Here is a 19516-nt window from a genome sequence, read left to right as displayed (position 1 = left end):
TTTGAGCTCTTATTGAAGAAATACATATCAATTGTGGTACATAAGGACCTAAGGTTGCTAATTAGAATGGAATCTGAATCATTCCTTCAAGCCATTTTCTACTGGGGACCTTTTAATTTATGTGATTTCTTAAATAGTTCTTTGGAAATGCAATTATCAAGGCAGTTTGTTTTCTTATAACTCCCTTGCACATTCTGTCTACTCTCCCAAACACTTCTACTCAAATCTTTATCTAAGCCCAGCTAGCAAATTCCAGGACAAGGGGCAAGTAGTAAAATTCACTCAGACCTATTTTTAAAGTGCTGTTTCTGAGAAGACCAAGAACCACAGAGAAGTGGGAAGCTGCCACTGTATGACTCCACCTCCTCATACATTCATGCTGGGCAAGTCTTGTCAAACATCCCAAGTTTTCCGGTTTGTGCACAGCCCAAGGTGACTCCTTTAACCTGCCATGTTCACTCCTTCAAGTCCAGGCACCATCTAAAGGGAAGATGCCAAAGTCAGAATCTCCTTTGTGGCCTGTGAGTTCCATGAAGGCAAGAGAGTTCTCATTTATATTTATGTTCTTGGCACATAAAACACATTTAATAAATAGTGATAGTACAAAAAAAAAAGCAAAAAAACCTCAGTCCTGAACTGCAATCTACAACTGTTCCTCGAAATTTGTCCCATCTTGTTAGTTCTCACAGGTTCTGGTGTCCATTCTCCTATTTCTGTCCTGATTTCACTTTTGAGATGGTTCTTAGACTGTTATCTTTATCACTCAGCTGCAATTCTGACTCTCTGTGCTGGGGACACTGGTTCCAGATCTCTTAGGAATCCATCCTGGTGTGGGCTGCCCCTGTAGTCTATGTTGGCCCCATGCTGGCCCAGAATTGTCAGAACAAAACAACCCAGTAAGGATTCACCTGGAAAAGGAATCAACATCTCTGCAAAGTTCTTGGGTTTAGAGAACTTTCATTTGTGTTATATTATTGAAGAATTTTTAATCTAAAAATAGAAAAGCTCATGAACCTCATTTTTCATATCTCCTTGTCATTTGAAGCTGATCCTGAACCATCCAGCAAGGAAGAAATAAGGAAGTGGCAATAAAATCAGACTGAATGAATGGAGTAAGAGTATTTACTGAAAGGTTGGCATTGAGTATTTAGAATATAAAAGACCAAAAAAATATTGGTGTTACCATTTTTTCCATTCTCAAAATGTTTTGGTGGCTAGAATAAGCCATACTTTGAATTCTCTTAAGAGCAATAAAATGAGAGGATGCCTGGGTGCCTTAGTGGTTGAGCATCTGCCTTCGGCTCAGGGCATGATCCCAGGATCCGGTATCAAGTCCCACATCCGGCTCCCTGAAAGGAGCCTGCTTCCCCCTCTGCCTATGTCTCTGCCATTCTCTCTCGCTGTGTCCCTCATGAATAAATAAATATTTAAAAAAAAGCAATAAACAATATATTAGACATAGCTTTATGAAATAAGGGTAGTATCTCCATTTATTTAAAAACACCTAAAGTCATCATCTGAATATTTATTCAGAAATACTATGATATTTTATTAAACTCTGTGTTAAATATGATTGCTTAATTACTTAGTACTTTTCATTTATAAGGTAGAAGTGATTACCTTCCATGTTTTAGATTTTTTGGAGTCAAAAGATACAATTTTATTTTTTATAATGTTACAAATCTTTATGTAAAACTAAATAATTACTTAACATATAATGTAATATTAGTTTCAGGAGTAGAATTTAGTGATTCATCATTTATATGTAATGCCCAGTGCTCATCACAGTAACTGCCCTCCTTAATATCCATCCCACATTTAGCCCATCCCTACCCCCATCTCTGCCAGCAACCATGTTATAATTTTAGAATAGACTTTTAAATTGGCTATAAACTTGAGTTTTCCTCTTGTGATTTGTAGACATGATTGCAGGTAGAAACTCAGGTATTTACCCTAAAAATGTTATTTAGGTGGGTGCTGGGGATGAGTTCTACCCTTTTCGTTTCACATTATTGACCAGTAAGAAACACCTCAGCTCAAAAATTAGTAGGATATGATGTCTTTCACTCTACCCATAGGCATCTTGTTCTTGAGGAAAAATAATTTACTCTGAGAGACTGAGGAATGGCAAGTTTGTTGTACTCTGGAATCTGGTATTGGTGCTCTGACCCTGATAGTCCAGCCTTAGATAGGGGTCAATTCTGTATCACTGTAGAAACAGCTAGCTTTTATTTCTGTGGCTATGGACTGCACCTCCCAACCTTGCTAACCATCTCACAAATTCATCTACTTGCTTAGAAAAATCAAGGGAGGAATGTGAAAGAATAAGTCCAAATCTACCATCATCACTGTACTTTGCTGATGACAGGTCAATGAGGTAACATCCTCTGTAAGAGTCATTCCCTGTAATGCTAATAAATGCACAAGAGCACCAGAACTGCATGGCAGCTTACCCATTCCAGGCTAGAAGAGATTTGGGCTACATAGGCTGAATGATAAGCTCTTCGGCATGTTAGCTAACTTAAGCTTAAAAGAGGAAAACTTCGGTGAGAAAGAATCCTTATTCTGAACTGAAAAGCAGAAGCTGCCCAAGAGGGTATATGTCAAGGCTGCTCTGATAGGGCTGAGCCAGGCTGCAGCCTGGGGTATAGCAGGCTGGGTTAGGGATGAAGTCTGCTTAGTTGAACTAGGAAAGCCAGTGAATACTGGATTCCAGAGTAGCCAGTCTGGGAGAAGCAAAGGAGCCAGAAAGAGTTGGGCTAAGATGAGATACAAGAGAATAAAAGAGAGACTTGAAGATTTTGCTGGGCTTGCCAGTCTGGGTTATAGAAGAGGAGAAAATTATAGCTAAGAGACATGGAGATGAAGTGAGGTAAGAAGACAGATTTGTTGGGATGGGTGTGGGGTGGGAAGAGAGGTAGGAAGGAGAAATGGACGAAATGCACCAAACAGGAGGCTTTGCCGAAGTCTGAGCTGGAGACTCAGCCAACAGTTCTAGGGCAGAAAGTTAGTGAAGTATCGGGGGTTATCAGCTTTGTGAGAGCTGCTAGGAATCAACAGCTAGCTCTGGGAGGAACAAAGAATGGGAAAAAGGAAAGAACTAAATAAAAACAAAAAGTAGAAAGGGGAAAGGAGTAGAAAAGGAGAATAGAGAAAGGAGTAATCAATTTGGTTAGAGCTAGGGTGAACATTTCTCCTGCTATCAGCCTGAAAGCAACTGTGCCTGTTGCCGTGTAGGTAAAATCAAGGGGAGAAGCCCGGCTTCTCTATACTTAGTTGCTGTTTATAACTTTAGTAGACTCTAATGAACCATAGATACCAGGAAAGGAAAAAGTTAACTGAGGTTGAAAGAAAGCCTTATTTGGCAGTTTTCAAACAAGCAGGTTGATTTGGCTTGTGAGAAGGCAATGATGCCTGATTTGGAGCAGAGCAATTTATGTTGTACCGTTTTAAAATCTATTCTGGCACACTGTGATGAATATGTCGGCTGGCAGCTAAGAACTTGCTGGAATGTAAGAGTCTTTCACCATTTATAATCTACACTTCCCTTTCCTGGAAAGAGCTTTTCTAATCTCTGAGGCAGTGGACCTATCAATTTGCATAAAGTATGACAGTCTCCGTGAACACATATTTATCATCTACCACTTACTTTCTACCGTCTTAAAAAAAAAAAAAAAGGCAGAATCAGTCGGCAGTGAATCAGCACCTTTAAAATCAACTATGCTGAGTGAATCTGTTAAGAGTGGCAGGGAGCCATTGTTAGAAGGGGGAGGAGCAGGAATAAAATGATCCTTTTCAATTTCCATGATCTTTTTTGTATGTACATAAATGATTAAGCCACCAACTAGGTTAGATGCTAATTAAATATAAAACAGATTAGGAATCCCTGGGTGGCTCAGCGGTTTAGCACCTGCCTTTAGCCCAGGGTGTGATTCTGGAGACTCAGGATCGAGTCCTACATTGGGCTCCCTGCGTGGAGCCTGCTTCTCCCTCTGCCTGTCTCTGCCTCTCTCTCTTTCTGTGTCTTTCATGAATGAATGAATAAATAAAATCTTAAAAAAAAAAAAAAAAAACAGATTATAGGGCTATTCTGATATGCTTGTTAAAGTATGATTGGTTGCTTATCTCTTACCTAATTCTCATAAGAAAGGATCAAACAGCCCAGGTAAGTTCAAAGAAGCACACCAACCCTCCCAAGACTTGCCCCAGTCCCCCAGTCCCTGAAAAAAAAAAAAAACAAAAGGAACACCAAGGATCAATAGAGTCTAATCTCAAATCCCTCAAATATTACATATACCACCTGCTCACATTTACCCTGTTCTTGCTGCTATTTATCCACAAGAAAGCCAAACCTAAAATCCCTCTTGAGACTAAGACTTATGGAAATGCCAAATAAATTAGATCAAAATTTTATAAATTTGGTTTCATTTAATCATAACTGATTCTTCACACTATAGACGTCAATCAATGAAATTACAACTCAGTCACATATACTATATACTATAATTCATTAAACTCAAATAAGAAAAACAATTAAGAAATGAACCAAATGTCATCTTGTTTCAAACCAAAACATAAATCATGTTTTGAGTGAAATTTGAGAACACCTGCTTGGTTAAGTTGCATACCTAGATTTATTAAAAGCATGCCCTTAAATGTTTATTAGAGAATATATACACACAAACATAAGGCTACTATAAAGTTGAAAAGAGTCCCATCACTGGCAGGGACACTGTATATGAAGGATAAACATAGTATATATAAATCCATTGCATTAAGAGTTACTTTTACCAGCAACATGTATCAAAATGTTAAATGTGTGAACTCTGACCCAGCAATGCCACTTCCAGGAATATATCCCAAGAGATCACTAATAAAGTACATAAAGATAGCATGCAAGGATATTCATCATGGCTTTCTTTATACGATAAAAATATTGAAAATAGCCTGATTATCCTTTAATGGAGGACTGGTAAAATGAAAACATCAATGTAATATTATGCGGTCAGCCAAAAAGCCGTATGTATACATGATGACATAAAAAAATTTAATGTCAAAAAAAATTTAATGCCATATTGCTAAGTAAAAGAAAGGAATAAAAGAGTATTCATAGTATGATTTTGTAAATATAAAACAATTTATACTGTGGATAGTAGCATTTCAGTTTTTCGGTACTTTCTACTTACTACTTTTTGTTTCATTTTCTACCTATGTGTTTACCTCACATACATGAGTGTGTGGTGGGGGGAAATCAAGCTATTTTCATCAGAGAGGGAAAAAATCATTACACTGTATTTCAGTCAGACCAGAATAGTCACCAGAAGCCAAATATAGCTCTTAATATGTCTGTCTGTACCTTCTGCTGGAAGAAAATCTGTGGATAAACAGTATCATGGAGAGAATTTGAATGGATGATGTCTAGAATACAAACCAAAACAGAGGTGAAATATTATATAAACTAAGGAGAAAAAAAAAAAAAACTAAGGAGGAATCTTATCATACATAGTGTTTGAAAGAATCAATTCATTATGTACATGTGTGTTTATTATATTTCCATGGCTAACAAAAAAATGTCAATTCCAAATGGCAGCAAATAATATAACTACCAATGGTTTTTCTTACATAAGTTTACCACTCCATAAATCTTTGTGTTAATGTGGGAAAATGTGACCTGAACAGATGGACCTCATGCTGTTCTAAAACACAAACAGATTTCTGATCTTCTAGACCAGGAAATGAAGTCAGCACCAAAACAACAGACACTATTATCCGTCTCCTAAAATTTCAATTTAAGAAGCTGCTAATAAAAGCAGTATTTCCCTCTGGAGAAATCCAGCACAGTGATAAGTTTCTATATTAATGGAATGTACTCTAGACATAGTAATAAAATACAGTGGGATATTAGTAGCACTGGAGAAGGTGGGAGACTAAACCCTAAACCACACTGATTTTGGAGAATTCCTTCATTGTGGTTCTTGGCGGGTGACAGCATTTGGCTGCCTCTACTCTTCAATCTCCACATTTCTCACAGATGGGACATCCCTGAGGATTGCCACTCTGCCTGGCTAAATTTTCATCTCATTAGCCCAAGGACCCCTTTTCCTTTTTTTTTTTTTTTTTTTTTAAGATTTTATTTATTCATGAGAGACAGAGAGAGAGAGGTAGAGACAAAGGCAGAAGGAGGAGCAGGCTCCACGCAGGAAGCCTGACATGGGACTTGATCCCAGGACTCCAGGATCACACTCTGGGCCAAAGGCAGATGCTCAACCGCTGAGCCACCCAGGTTTCTCAAGGACCCCTTTTCCTTACACATCTAAACAGAAGCATTTTCAGAAATAGATCCCCTTGGCTTGAAGACCCAATAAAGGGCCCTCCCTCTGTCAAATCATTAGCAGCATGGCAAGGTTTTTTTCCAGTTCTACCACTTTCTAGCTGTGTGACTTAAGGCTGGGAGGAGGTGGGACCAGCAGGACTGAGTCTGAGGAGGAATTGAGGCCACAGAGGTGGCCCAATGGCCAAGGTGTATATAAAGGGAGAATGAGGACAGCTCGGGTGGCTCAGTGGTTTAGCACCACCTTCAGCCCAGGGTCTAATCCTGGAGACCCACATTGGGCTCCCTGCATGGAGCCTGCTTCTCCCTCTGCCTATGTCTCTGCCTCCCTCTGTGTGTGTCTCTCATGAATAAATAAATATATTTAAAAATAAATAAAGAGAGAATGAACCAATAATTAAGTATTAAGGATAATGGGTTCCAAATTTCTCATCATCAGAAAGGAAATTACAAATAGAAAAAGAGTAAGACTAGAAGGAACTCTATGGTAATAGAGTGAAGTTGAAGATATTACAGTAAGCTCATGGGTTTTAATATGAATACATGACTAGGTATAGAAATAGATATAGATGAAGGAGGAGCCAAGATGGCAGAGAAGGAGCCAAAATGGCAGAGAAATAGGAGACCTTAAGTTTTGTCTGGCCCCAGGAATTCAGCTAGATAGCTATCAAATCATTCTGAACACCTGCAAACTCAATGGAGATCTAAAAAAAGAATTGAAACAACTCAACAAATAGAAAAGTGGCCACTTTCTGCAAGAATGACAAGATGGAAAAACTCACCTCAAAAAAGAACAAGAGGCAGCACGGACTACCAGAGACCCAATCATTATGGATGTAAGTAAGATGTCAGAACTAGAGTTCAGAATATTAATTATTAAGAAACTAGCTAAGCTTGAGAAAAGCATAGAAGACACTAGAGAATCCCTTTCTGGAGAAATAAAAGAACTAAAATCTAATCAAGTTGAAATAAAAAAAAAGGTTTTAATGAGATGAAATTAAAAAAAATGGCGTCTCTAATTGCTAGGATAAATGAGGCAGAAGAGAGAGTTAGTGATATAGAAGACAGAATTATGGAAAATCAAGAAGCTGAGAAAAAGATAAATAACCACTGGATCAAGAGGGGAGAATTCAAGAGATTAAGTTATACCATAAAGCAAAACAATATTAGAATAATTGGGATCGCAGAAAAAGAGAAAAGAGAGAGAAGGGGCAGAAGGTATATTGGAGAAATCATAGCTGAGAACGTCCCTAAACTGGGGAAAGAAACAGGCATTTAAGTCCAGGAGGCACAAAGAACTTTCCTCAAAATTAAAAAAAAAAAGATTAACACCTCGACATATAATAGTGAAACTTGCAAATCTCAGAGACAAAAAGAAAATCCTGAAAACAGCTCAGGACAAGAGGTCCATAACCTACAAGGGTAGAAACATTAGACTGGCAGTAGACCTATCCACAGAGACCTGGAAGGCCAGAAAGGGCTGGCATGATATATTTAGGGTTCTAAATGAGAAAAAAAATGCAGCCAAGAATACTTTATCCAGCAAGGCTGTCATTCAAAATAGGAGAGATCAAAAGCTTACAAGACAAATAGAAACTAAAAGAATATGTGATCACTAAGCCAGCCCTGCAAGAAACATTAAAGGGGATCCTTTAAGCAAAGAGAGAACCCAGAAGTAGCATAAACCATAAAGGAACAAAGACATTCTACAGAAACAGTGATTTTACACGTAATACAGTGGCACTAAATTCTTATCTTTCAGTAGTTACTCTGAATGTAAATGGGCTAAATACCCCAATCAAAAGACACAGGGTATCAGACTGGATAAAAAACCAAGACCCATTGATATGCTGTCTGTAATAGACTTATTTTAGACCCAAAGACACCTCCAGATTGAACATGAGGAGTTGGAGAACCATGTATCATACTAATGGACATCAAAAGAGAGCTGGGGCATATAAAATCATGAATTAAAAAGTAGATATTACAACCAACACTGAAGAAATACAATTATGAGCACATATTATGAACAACTATTATGCCAATAAATTAGGCAATCTGGAAGAAATGAATGTATTCCTATAAACTGCCAAAACTAAAAGAGAAAGAAACAAAACCTGAGAAGACCTATAACTAGCAAGGAAACTGAAGAAAATCTCACTCTTTGCAGATGACATGATACTCTATGTGGAAAACCCAAAAGATGCCATCTCAAAATTGCTAGAACACACACAGAAATTCAGCAAAGTATCAAGATATAAAATCAATGCACAGAAACCAGTTGCATTTCTATACACTAACAATGAAACAGAAGAAAGAGAAATTAAGAAATCAATCCCATTTATAATTGTACCCAAAGCCAGAAGATATCTAGGAATAAATTGAACCAAAGATGCAAAGGATTTGTACTCAGAAAATAAAACACTCATGAAAGAAATTGAGGAAGACACAAAGAAATCAAAAAATGTTCCATGCTCATGAATTGGAAGAACACATACTATTGAAAGGTCTATGCTACCTAAAGCAATCTATACATTAAATGCAATCCCTATCAAAATACCATCAACTTTTTTCAGAGCTGGAACAAATCATCCTAATATTGGTACGGAATCAGGAAAGACCCCAAATAGCCAACAAAACTAAAAGGCAACATTCAGAATGGGAGAAGATACTTGCCAGTGACATATCAGATAAAGGGCTAGTATCCAGTATCTATAAAGAACATATCAAAAAAAAAAAACTTATCAAACTCAACTCCCAAAAAACAAATAATCAAGTCAAGAAATGGGCAGAAGACATGAACAGACATTTCTCCGGAGAAGACATACAAATGGACAACAGATACATGAAAATATGTTCCACATCACTCAGCATCAGGGAAATACAAATTGAAACCACAATGAGATACCACCTCATACCAATCAGAATGGTTAAACTTAAAAAGTCAGGAAACAACAGATGTTGGTTAGGGTGTCAAGAAAGAGGAACCCCCTACACTGTTGGTGGGTATGCAAACTGGTATAGCCATTCTGGAAAACAGTAAGGAGGCTCCTTAAAAAGTTAAAAATAGAGCTATCCTATGACCCAGCAATTACATTACTAGGGACTTACCCCAAAGATACAAATGTAGTGATATGAAGGGCACCTGTATACCAATGTTTATAGCAGCAATGTCCACAATAGTCAAACTATGGAAAGAGCCTAGATGTCCATCTACAGATGAATTGATAAAGAAGATGTGATATATATACATATATACACACACACACACACACACACACAATGGAATACTACACAGTCATTTAAAAAATGAAATCTTGCCATTTGCAATGATGTGGATGGAACTGGAGGGTATTATGCTAAGCAAAATAAGTCAATCAGAGAAAGATAATTATCATATCATATGACATGTATCATATGACAAATATAATACGTGGAATTTAAGAAACAAAACAGGATCACGGGGGAAGGGAGGGAAAAATAAAATAAGATGAAATCAGAGAGGAAGACAAACCATAAGAGACTCTTAGTTATAGGAAACAGTGAACTCTATCTCTGAAACTAATAATACACTATATGTTAATTCATTGAGTTTAAGTTTTTAAAAAGATGCAAAAAAAATAGATATAGATGTATGTGCATATGTGTTTGTGAGTTTCCTGGCCCTGTCTGCTAAAACGGTTGAAGAGCAATGACACCTCAGTATAAATAAACACCTAGTACCCAGATCTTCCATTGTCTACTAAAAGGAACTATGGCTCCCTGGAAAAAAATAGCTTTTGAAATGAGTGCAATGGTTGGGTAAGAATAAGATAAACAAGATAAGCCTGACACAGCTTGTATCAGAAAGTACTCCAAGAGTAAAATAGAAATGTCAAAAGAGTACAAGAACCAGCTTAAACAAGATTTGAACAGCCAAATCTCTTACAATTTTAGCATCCAAATCAATAATGACACTGGGTTAAAATCCACTGAATAAAACAGAAATCTACAAGTCTGTGCTGATATAAATAAATGAATCAACAAATAAAAAGAGAAAACTCTTTCTTAGAATAAAATACCAACTAATAAATATAAAATAAATGTCGGAACTAGAAAAATTGCCATTTGGCAATCATCACAGTAATAATTTATTCAAGCAAGAATCATTAAATAAGTGGCTGAAAGTTTGTTGAAGAACAGGATGTTTATATAAATTTTAAAGAATCTCCCCACACAATACTTATTAATTACAAAGGGGAAAATAATATTACAGTGAAGAAGTTATCACCTTAACCAAATCATCAAAATTAACATCAACTGCAAATCATTATTGTGTCTCTTAATAAGATACACTGAGAACACAATAGCTCTTCTATCATATTCCTACCAAAATTGCATAACTTGCATCTAATCATGAAGAAATGCAGACATACCTAAAGTGAGGGACATTCTACAAAATGGCCTGAACTTTCTTTCTTTCTTTCTTTTTTAATATTTTATTTATTTGAGAGAGTGAGAGGGGAGTGCGAGTATGAGCCGGGGGAGGCAGAGGGGAGGAGAAGTAGACTCCCCACTGAGCAAGGAGCCTGATGCTGGGCTTGAATCCAGAAGCCAGGGATCATGACCTGAGGCAAACAAAATGGCCTGAACTTTCAAAAATGTCAAGGTCATTAATGACAAGGAAGGAATCAGGAACTGTCACAAATTTAAGATTAAAGAGACATGACAATTAAAGCAACTCATAATCCTGGATTTGATTCTAGACCAGATATAAAAAATATTTTTCTAGGGATGCCTCGGTTGCTCAATGGTTGAGCGTCTGCCTTTGGCTCAGGTCGTGATCCCAGGGTCTGGGATTGAATCCTACATCAGGCTCCTTGGCAGGGAGCCTGCTTCTTTCTCTGCCTATGTCTCTGCCTCTCTCTCTCTATCTCTCATGAATAAATAAATAAAATCTTTAAAATATATATATATATTTTTTTCTAAGAGTAAATTATTGAAGGGGCACCTTGGTGGCTTAGTTGATTATGCGTTAGACTCGTTTTCAGCTGAGGTTATGATCTCAGGGTCATGGGATGGAGTCCTGCCCAGGCTCCACACTCAGCAGGGAGTCAGCTTGAGGATTTTCTCCCTTCCCCTGTGCCCCTCCATCCCCCACTTGTACATGCGTGTGCACATTGTCTCTTTCTCTCTAAAATAAATAATTAAATCATTTAAAACAAAGTGAATTATTGGAACAAATAGTAAATTCTCAATAAGGTCTCTGGATTTTTTTAAAAGGTTTTTATTTATTTATTCATGAGAGACACAGAGAGAGGCACAGACAGAGGCATAGGAGAAGCAGGCTCCCTGCAGGGAGCATGATATAGGACTTGATCCCAGGACCCCAGGGATCACAACCTGAGCCAAAGGCAGACACTCAACTGCTTAGCGACCCAGGTGCCCCAGATCTGTGGATGTGATGGTAGAATTATAATTGTTACATTCCTCATTTTGGTTATAATATTGTGGTTATACAAAAGAAGGTCTTTAGGGAAAATTAGTACTTAGGGTTAATTAGGCATCACATCTGCAAATTTCAGTAAGTTCAGAGAAAAAGAATATAAATGAATAGCAAAACAAACATTGTAAAATGCTTACAAGTGGAGAAAACAGGGTGAAGGATATATGGGCTACATGTGCAACTTCCTTATAAGTTTTAATTTACTTTAAAGTAAAATGTAAAAAAAATATATTGGGATTACAGCATCTATTTCATAGATGTTGGGAGAAGTACATGAGTTAATACATGTGGCATGCTTAAAACAGCTAGGTACATAGTAAATGTTAAATGTTAGTAATGATGGTTGTGGTGATAGTGCTGATGTAGTCCTGATCAACTTGTCACAATCAAGACAAGTTGACTTTGGGCCACTTATTTCTTTTCTCTTTAGATTTAATTTAGAAACTTAAATACTTCTGTGCTTTTGAGATGCTAACAACATTATTTTTTTAAAGATTTATGTATTTATTTTAGAGAGCATGAGCACGAGTGGGAGGGGCAAAGGGAGAGGAAGAGAGAATCTTCAGCAGACTGCTGAGCACAGAGCCCCATATGGGGCTCAATCTCACAACCCTGAGATCATAACCTGAGCTAAAACCAAGAGTCAGATGCTTAACTGACTGCACTACCCTGGTACCCCAAGATGCCAAAAACATTATTAAACTTGTTTAATTGTAGTTTAAGCACACAGCATTCATGTAGAATAATATTTTACAAATTGGTGTCCTCAGGCAAAAAACATGTTAGTAATATTTTTTAAGTAATCAAGATCAAGGTTTTGAAAAGTCATTTTCAGTCTTCATTAATTTAGGTACTATTGTGATAATAAGAACATATGTCTTTACATATATTATAGTGTATATATATAAATGTCTTTACATATATTATAGTGTATATATATTTAACATGCATATATTTAGTATAGGGTAACCATATATGATATTATAATAATATACATAGAATTAAAGACCATGAGAGTTGAAAAAGATTTTGGGAGTCATCTACTTCATCTACTTCAATTCTTTTGCAGGTAACTATACATCTTTCTGCACTTACAATGGTGTTACATCCCAATAAAACTATCATAGTTTGAAAATATTGTAAGCTAAAACTGTGCTTAATACACCTAACCTACCAAACATTATAGCTTAGCCTAGCCTACCTTAAATGTTCCTGTGTTAGCCTACAGTTTTGGTAAAATCATTTAATACAAAATCTATTTTATAATAAAGTGTTGAATATCTCATGTAACTTATTGAATACTATATTGAAAATGAAAAACAGAATAGTTATCAGTTGTTCACTCTAATGATCATGTAGCTGACCAGGAGCAGCTCATTGCTGCTGCCTAGCATCATGGGAGAAAAATATACTGCATATCGCTAGCTCGGGAAAAGATCAAAATTCAAAATTGGATGTATCTTTCTACTGAATCCACATGGCTTTTGCACCATCGTACAGTTGAAAAATCATAAGTCAAATCATTGTTAAGTTAGGAGCTATCTGTATAACCTCTACAGCATCCCCAACGGATAGCACTGGTTCTGTTTGAACACCTACAATGACAGCTTACTTCTCAAGGCAGCCACCTGGGAGTCATTCTGATTGTTAAAAAATTATTTTTTAACATTCTGTCAGAATCTTTCTCCATATAATTTCTAGAGGCTGTTCCTATGTATTTCCTCTGGGATCACTAATTCCCTCTTCCACATGACAACATTTCTTTTTTTTTTTTTTTAATTTATTCATGAGAGACACAGAGAGAGAGAGAGACAGGGACATAGGCAGAGGGAGAAGCAGGCTCCCTACGGAGAGCATGATGCGGGACTTGATCCCAGGACCCTGGGATCATGACCTGAGCCAAAGGCAGACGCTGATCCACTGAGCTACCAGGTGCCCCAACAACATTTCAATATCACGACTATTTCCTACCTTCCACATTGAGGGTCCCCCATTGTGAGTATTTTTCTTCTCCAAACTGAGAACCTTCTCTTTTTTGTTTTTTCAATTATTCCACCCCATATGAGTTTCTTGTTCTCCACACTGAAAACCTTCTCTCTTTTTTTTTTTAATAATGCCATACATAATCCTGGTTTTCGGTCTTCTCACCATCTTAACCACTCTTCTCTGACCATATACTAGATTGTATAATCTTTCCTCTTCAGGAGATTCTGTTTCTTTGGGAGCAGCCTAAGATCACACCAACTATTCTGGCAGCCTCGTGCATTCACATTTGTTTCTTCATTCAGTCAATATTTACTGAGTGCCCAACATGTGGAAGGTACTATCTAAGACATTATGAGAGATAAGATTAGGATGACATAAGCTTTCTCTTAAAAAATGTACATGCACTCAGCACAGAGCCTGCTTAAGACTCTCTCCCTCTCCCTTTGCCCCTCTCCCTTTGAGCGCATGCGTGCTCTCTTTCTCTCTCAAATAATAAATAAATACATAAATAAGTAACATACATGTTCATTTGAGAGCAACAATCTATGGTGCCACAAAACAGACACAAGTTCTATACACATTAAAGGAAGGAGATTTTAAAACAATTTTTTTAATTAAAAACATTTTTTTAAATAAGGAAGGAAATTTTACAATTAAATATACATTTGCTCTAACATCAAAGTACTAAAGAACAAAGCTAAAGTCGTGACAATGCCAGACTAGGCCTATTTTGTTGAGGGTTTTTTGGTTTTTATTTTCTTATTTAAATTCAATTAATTAACATGTAGTATATCACATAGGTACCCCACTGCCCCCACCCTTCTCCCATCCAGTAACTTCAGTTTGTTTCCTATAATTAAGAGACGGGGGGGGGGGGGGGGCAGCCCAGGTGGCTCGGTGGTTTAGCGCTGCCTTCAGCCCAAGGCCTGATCTTGGGGACCCAGGATTGAGTCCCACGTCAGGCTCCCTGCATGGAGCCTGCTTCTCCCTCTGCCTATGTCTCTGCCTCTCTCTCTCTCTCTCTCTCTCTCTCTCTCTCTCTCTCTTTCTCTCTATCTCTCATGAATAAATAAATAAAATCTTAAAAAAAATAGACTAGGCCTATTTTGTGTTTGGAGAGTATGAAAATTTATAAAAGCAGAAGGCTGGAATTTAAGCTACATTAAAAGAGAAAATTCCAAATTAGGGGAATTATATAGATTCAGAAGACACAGGAGTTTATATAGTGCATTTACTCCTGAAAGCTCTGACAATATAACGAATAATCATTTGTCCAGAATGATTTACATGCAACTCTAGAAAGGCAAAATAAACAAACTAAACTACTATACACTAGGCTTATACCAAGTGCTTTACACGTAATGTTTTACTTAATCCCACAACAACCCTAACAAGGAAGGCACTAATATTATTTGCACTTAAAAAAAAAATTAAGTGAAACTCACCCAGGTACAGTGACTTGCCCAAGCTTACAAAGGTGCTAAATAAACATGGCAGCCAAGCTTCAAATCCAAACCCTCAGCTTCCACCCCAACTTGAGGCCATCAACTACTCCATAAAGAAACTTCTGGCAAATCTCAAACACATCCTCATAATATTCTTAGTGACTTATTTGGAGAAGCCTCTCACTGAACAATCTGTTCCTCCTCTGGCTTTAAGAACACTTTGTACAGGACTCTGCTACAGTCCTTGGCATATGGTATCACTGTGAGTTGTATAACACTAACCCCTGATAAAGTTACCACTCCAAGAGCAGAGATATGTCCTTATCTTTTCCTGGGTATCCCCAAGTCCTCAAGGCAATACTGGATTCAACAAATGCTGCAAGTTCTCAGGCATAGCTGGTGGCCTGCTTTGGAGACAGTCACCCTCTTAACCAGAGACCTCTAATTCTAGGTCTAATTAGCTGTGGTGCTGAGCTTTGGTTATCACACTTCTGTAACCTGACTCTATCTTCTACCTCCTAATGAGCTTAATTTAAGAGAATCCAAGGAGTAATGTGAGTATCTGGCTTTGGTTAGCCACCAGCTTCAGAAGTCTTACTCACCATTGGGATTCTCGCCCCTATTTAGAGCAATGGCTCAGCCAGAATTACACAGAGACCAGGGCAAAATAAATGGGAGATTACCTAATATTTCTACTTTCCTTCATCAAGTTCTTAAAATAAAAGAGTTCAGTAAAGCTGCTAATACTTTGGGGTCTTAAATAAAAGGAAAGAGATACAAACCAAACAATTTTGATACAGTCAGGAAATGATTAAATGAACTTTAGTAAAGATGACAGGCATATGAATTGAGTTCCTATATAACTATCGAATAGTGTTAAGTGCACATAAAGTATTATATATGCCCATTGGTCATATATAATTCTATTACTGCAATGACTATAAGAGAAAGAATGAATAAACTATTAAACCTGTGGTAATGTAATACAAGCCAAAATTTTAAAATTATATATGTACAGTTGGTCCACAGGAGAAAAAACCTCTGTGACTTCAGGTCATCTCTGACATTTCCTATCAAGTAGAGGCTATTACCTGTCTCTAGACTAGAAGGTAGATGGATGAAAAGTAAGAAAGGAGAGATACTGGAGTGACTATCATTCTCCCTCTTACGTCCAAAACAGTGGCCAGCAGACAGTGACTGTTGATGTAACATTTTAGTTACTTGGAGAATTATTGCTAAGGGCAGAATGGCAGAAAAAAATACATGTGTGATAAGAAGGGTACTTTGCCTGATTTTATAATCAAAATTATGCAGGAGAAACATGAAGTAAGAAAGAAGATATAGTGACCCATAACATTCTGAAACTATGATTTATCCAAGTGTTTAAGAAACACCATCCATAGTACGAGGTGGCCTCAGTAAGGAAAATGAAACAAGACTCTCATCACCAGTGAAATGTTTAAAAGTGCTCAGGAAAAAAGGACTGGTTAGAGCATAATTAACGCCAACATCTTTTTCCTCCCAACAAATTCCAATGCGAAGCTGGAAACTTATATTTCTACTTAGGTCTCCAGGAAGCAAAGACTCTTTAAGCATCTAACAATTGGGAGTGAGAGGGATGTTTAATCCTCATGATAATCAAAAACTGTCAGATTGCTAGATAAATCAAAAACTGCTGAGATTAGCTAGTAGGTCTGAAGCATGGATAGCAACACTGTCCAAGTTAAAAGGTAGTGGGGAATTCAGCTTTGAATTAAAAATATTGTGAAAATTAACTTTACGAGCTCCAATCAAACTTATATTTAATAACTGGATTATTTACATCTTTACGTATCTCATTAATTTTGTATCTTTGAAAAGACTAATTTATATAAAAGTATTTTAAAAGTATGATTAATCACTCAATCTCCCTCTTTATCTCCCCAATACTATTTTCTCTTATAATGAATTCACTAACTTCCATTTCTAATAAGTAAAACAAAAATGTTAGACGTATTAATTAAATGAAAGCAGTGTGATCATTGTCCCTCTTCAGTTCCTTCAGCCCCTCTACTTAGAACTACCCACCTCCTGCTGGAGCTGATTGATAGATCTACCAACACAAATAGACAAAACCCATTAGATCCTATTAGAAGCAGAATTGGTGACTATCTAAATACAGCATGGTTCTAAGCTCTCCTTAGTAAACTTAATTGTGCTCTTTCACTAGAGAATATTTTTATGATATTGGGATAAGAAACTAAGGTAGTGTTCTAAGTGTAACATCAAGGTGAAAAATCACAAAGAAAAGATGGACAGATTTGACTCCATGAAAATTTAAACCTTTTGTACTAAGAAAGAAACCGTAAAAAAATTTAAGAGACTAAAAACAACAATAGCTACAAAGGGTCAATATCTTTCATATAAAATGGGCTCTTAAAACATAGAGTTGTGATAATAATATTCCCACAATTCTAAAGGAGAAAGAATGAGTGGGAAATATCAGGGAGGGAGACAGAACATGAGAGACCCTAACTCTGGGAAATGAACTAGTGGTGGTGGAAGAGGAGGTGGGCGGGGGGTGGGGGTGACTGGGTGATGGGCACTGAGGGGGGCACTTGATGGGAAGTTGGCAAATTGAACACCAATAAAAAATAAATTTATAAAATATTTTTAAAAATGGGCTCTTAAAAACTCAAATTGGGCAAAGGCCATGAATAGGTAGTTCACAAAAAAAATACAAATATTCAATAGACATATGGAAAGATGCAGAATTTCTATAAAAGCCACAGACACAAGAATATAAAAGAATGAGATATTTGTCTTGCCTCTTAAGAGTGAGGAAATGGAAAAGGCTTATTATGTCTAGCACGAATGAAGAATCTAGAACAACATGCACTATTTTTTGCCAGGCTGATTTTTACAGGAATTTTGGAGAACAGACATCATGCACCAAAATGCAAAGTGTGCGTTCTCCCTAACCTATCAATTTTATTTAGGACTTTATTCTAAGGAAACAATACCATTACGAAGAGGTATATTAAAATAATATTCCATATGGCATTGTTTTGATTATCCAAAAGTTGTAATGGGCCTGTACTTAAATGTGATATTGATTCAATACTTCCATGTATCAGATGGGATGATATCTATATCTTGTGTGGAAAAATAACAGAAAAATAGATACAATATTCTATACACCAAACTTAAAGTGCATATTTTTTCACATTTCTAAAATTAAAATGTATCTTACAATTGACAACATCTTACATTCAATGAAATGTATCTTTACTTATGAATTTAATAATCTGGCAGTCTTTTCTATTGTATTTATTTATATGAAAGAGAGTATGCACAAGTGAGGGAGGTGCACAGAGAGAGAGGGATAAGCGGTTTCCCCACTGAGGAGGGAGCCCCAGGTATTGCTCAATCCCAGGACCTGGAGATCATGACCTAAACTGAAGGGAGACACTTACTTGACTGAACCACCCAGATGCCCCAGTAATCTGGAAGTCTTTATTCCAATCTAATATTTATGATTACCTATGAAGAGTGGCCTACTAGAGGGCTTTATTTTCTACATTGGCGTTGATCCCATTTTTTATAATCAGCTGTATTTTAGAATTTATTATCTAAAAACAATAAAATTATTTCCATTTGGTTGTTTAAAAATGTTTTTAAACCCCAGGAAGAAAGTAGTATAGAATAGTTCATCAATGCCCCAATAACTATTTTTTTATTTTTTGGAAAAAGTTATTTTGATCCATAATGGATACAAAAAAGTAGTATATGGGTTTTTTTTGTTCTCTTTAAGGTATTCAATCTTATGTGTGCACATTCTTATGAACTTCAACCTTAAATGTGCACATTCTTATGAACTTCAATGACATGAACTCCTAATTTGGCTAAAAAGTAGACTTTGTCATATTTTCTTTCTTACACAAAAATACTCTACAAAAGAATTGTTTCTTTTTAAAAAGATTACATGCTAACAGTTTTAAAATGCTACACACTAAACAGTATTTTAAGAAAAAACACTTTATTTTTTTTAAAGATTTTATTTGTCTATTCATGAGAAACACAGAGACATAGACAGAGGGAGAAGCCGACTTCTCGCAGGGAGCCAAATGCGGGACTTGATCCCAGAACCCCTGGGCCAAAGGCAGAGGCTCAACCACTGATCCACCCAGGCATCCCAGGAAAAAAACTTTCATTAAGTATTTAGAAATTAAATACACCATGTTAAATGGTTCAAACTGAGTAACATGTTACCTCTCATAGAGGACAAAC

General features: G+C 36.7%; 1 protein-coding gene and 1 long non-coding RNA gene across 11 annotated transcripts in view; one reads left to right on the top strand and one right to left on the bottom strand.

The window, feature by feature from the left end:
• Window positions 1-19516, top strand: part of LOC100686256 — a 115137-nt gene that overhangs the window by 24584 nt on the left and 71037 nt on the right. For 3 of the 8 annotated variants that reach the window (XR_005377057.1, XR_005377062.1, XR_005377064.1), the window contains exon 3: window positions 1046-1132. The exons of 4 other annotated variants lie outside the window; for them this stretch is intronic. This is a non-coding gene — a long non-coding RNA (uncharacterized LOC100686256). Of the gene's footprint in view, window positions 1-1045; window positions 1133-12885; window positions 12908-19516 lie in introns of those variants that run through there. One more of the 8 variants, XR_005377063.1, reaches the window with a different exon arrangement.
• Window positions 1-19516, bottom strand: part of SLC35G2 (solute carrier family 35 member G2) — a 41418-nt gene that overhangs the window by 19444 nt on the left and 2458 nt on the right. Inside the window, exon 1 of one of the 3 annotated variants that reach the window (XM_038570969.1) lies at window positions 15248-15382. The exons of the other annotated variants lie outside the window; for them this stretch is intronic. The gene's annotated coding sequence lies outside the window, so the exon portion shown is untranslated. Of the gene's footprint in view, window positions 1-15247; window positions 15383-19516 lie in introns of those variants that run through there. 3 annotated transcript variants of the gene reach the window in all.

This window comes from Canis lupus, chromosome 23 (assembly GCF_011100685.1).
Source record: "Canis lupus familiaris isolate Mischka breed German Shepherd chromosome 23, alternate assembly UU_Cfam_GSD_1.0, whole genome shotgun sequence".
NCBI lineage: Eukaryota > Metazoa > Chordata > Mammalia > Carnivora > Canidae > Canis > Canis lupus.
Note: the sequence above shows the minus strand (reverse complement) of the source record. Positions and strands in the feature narration are given on the sequence as shown.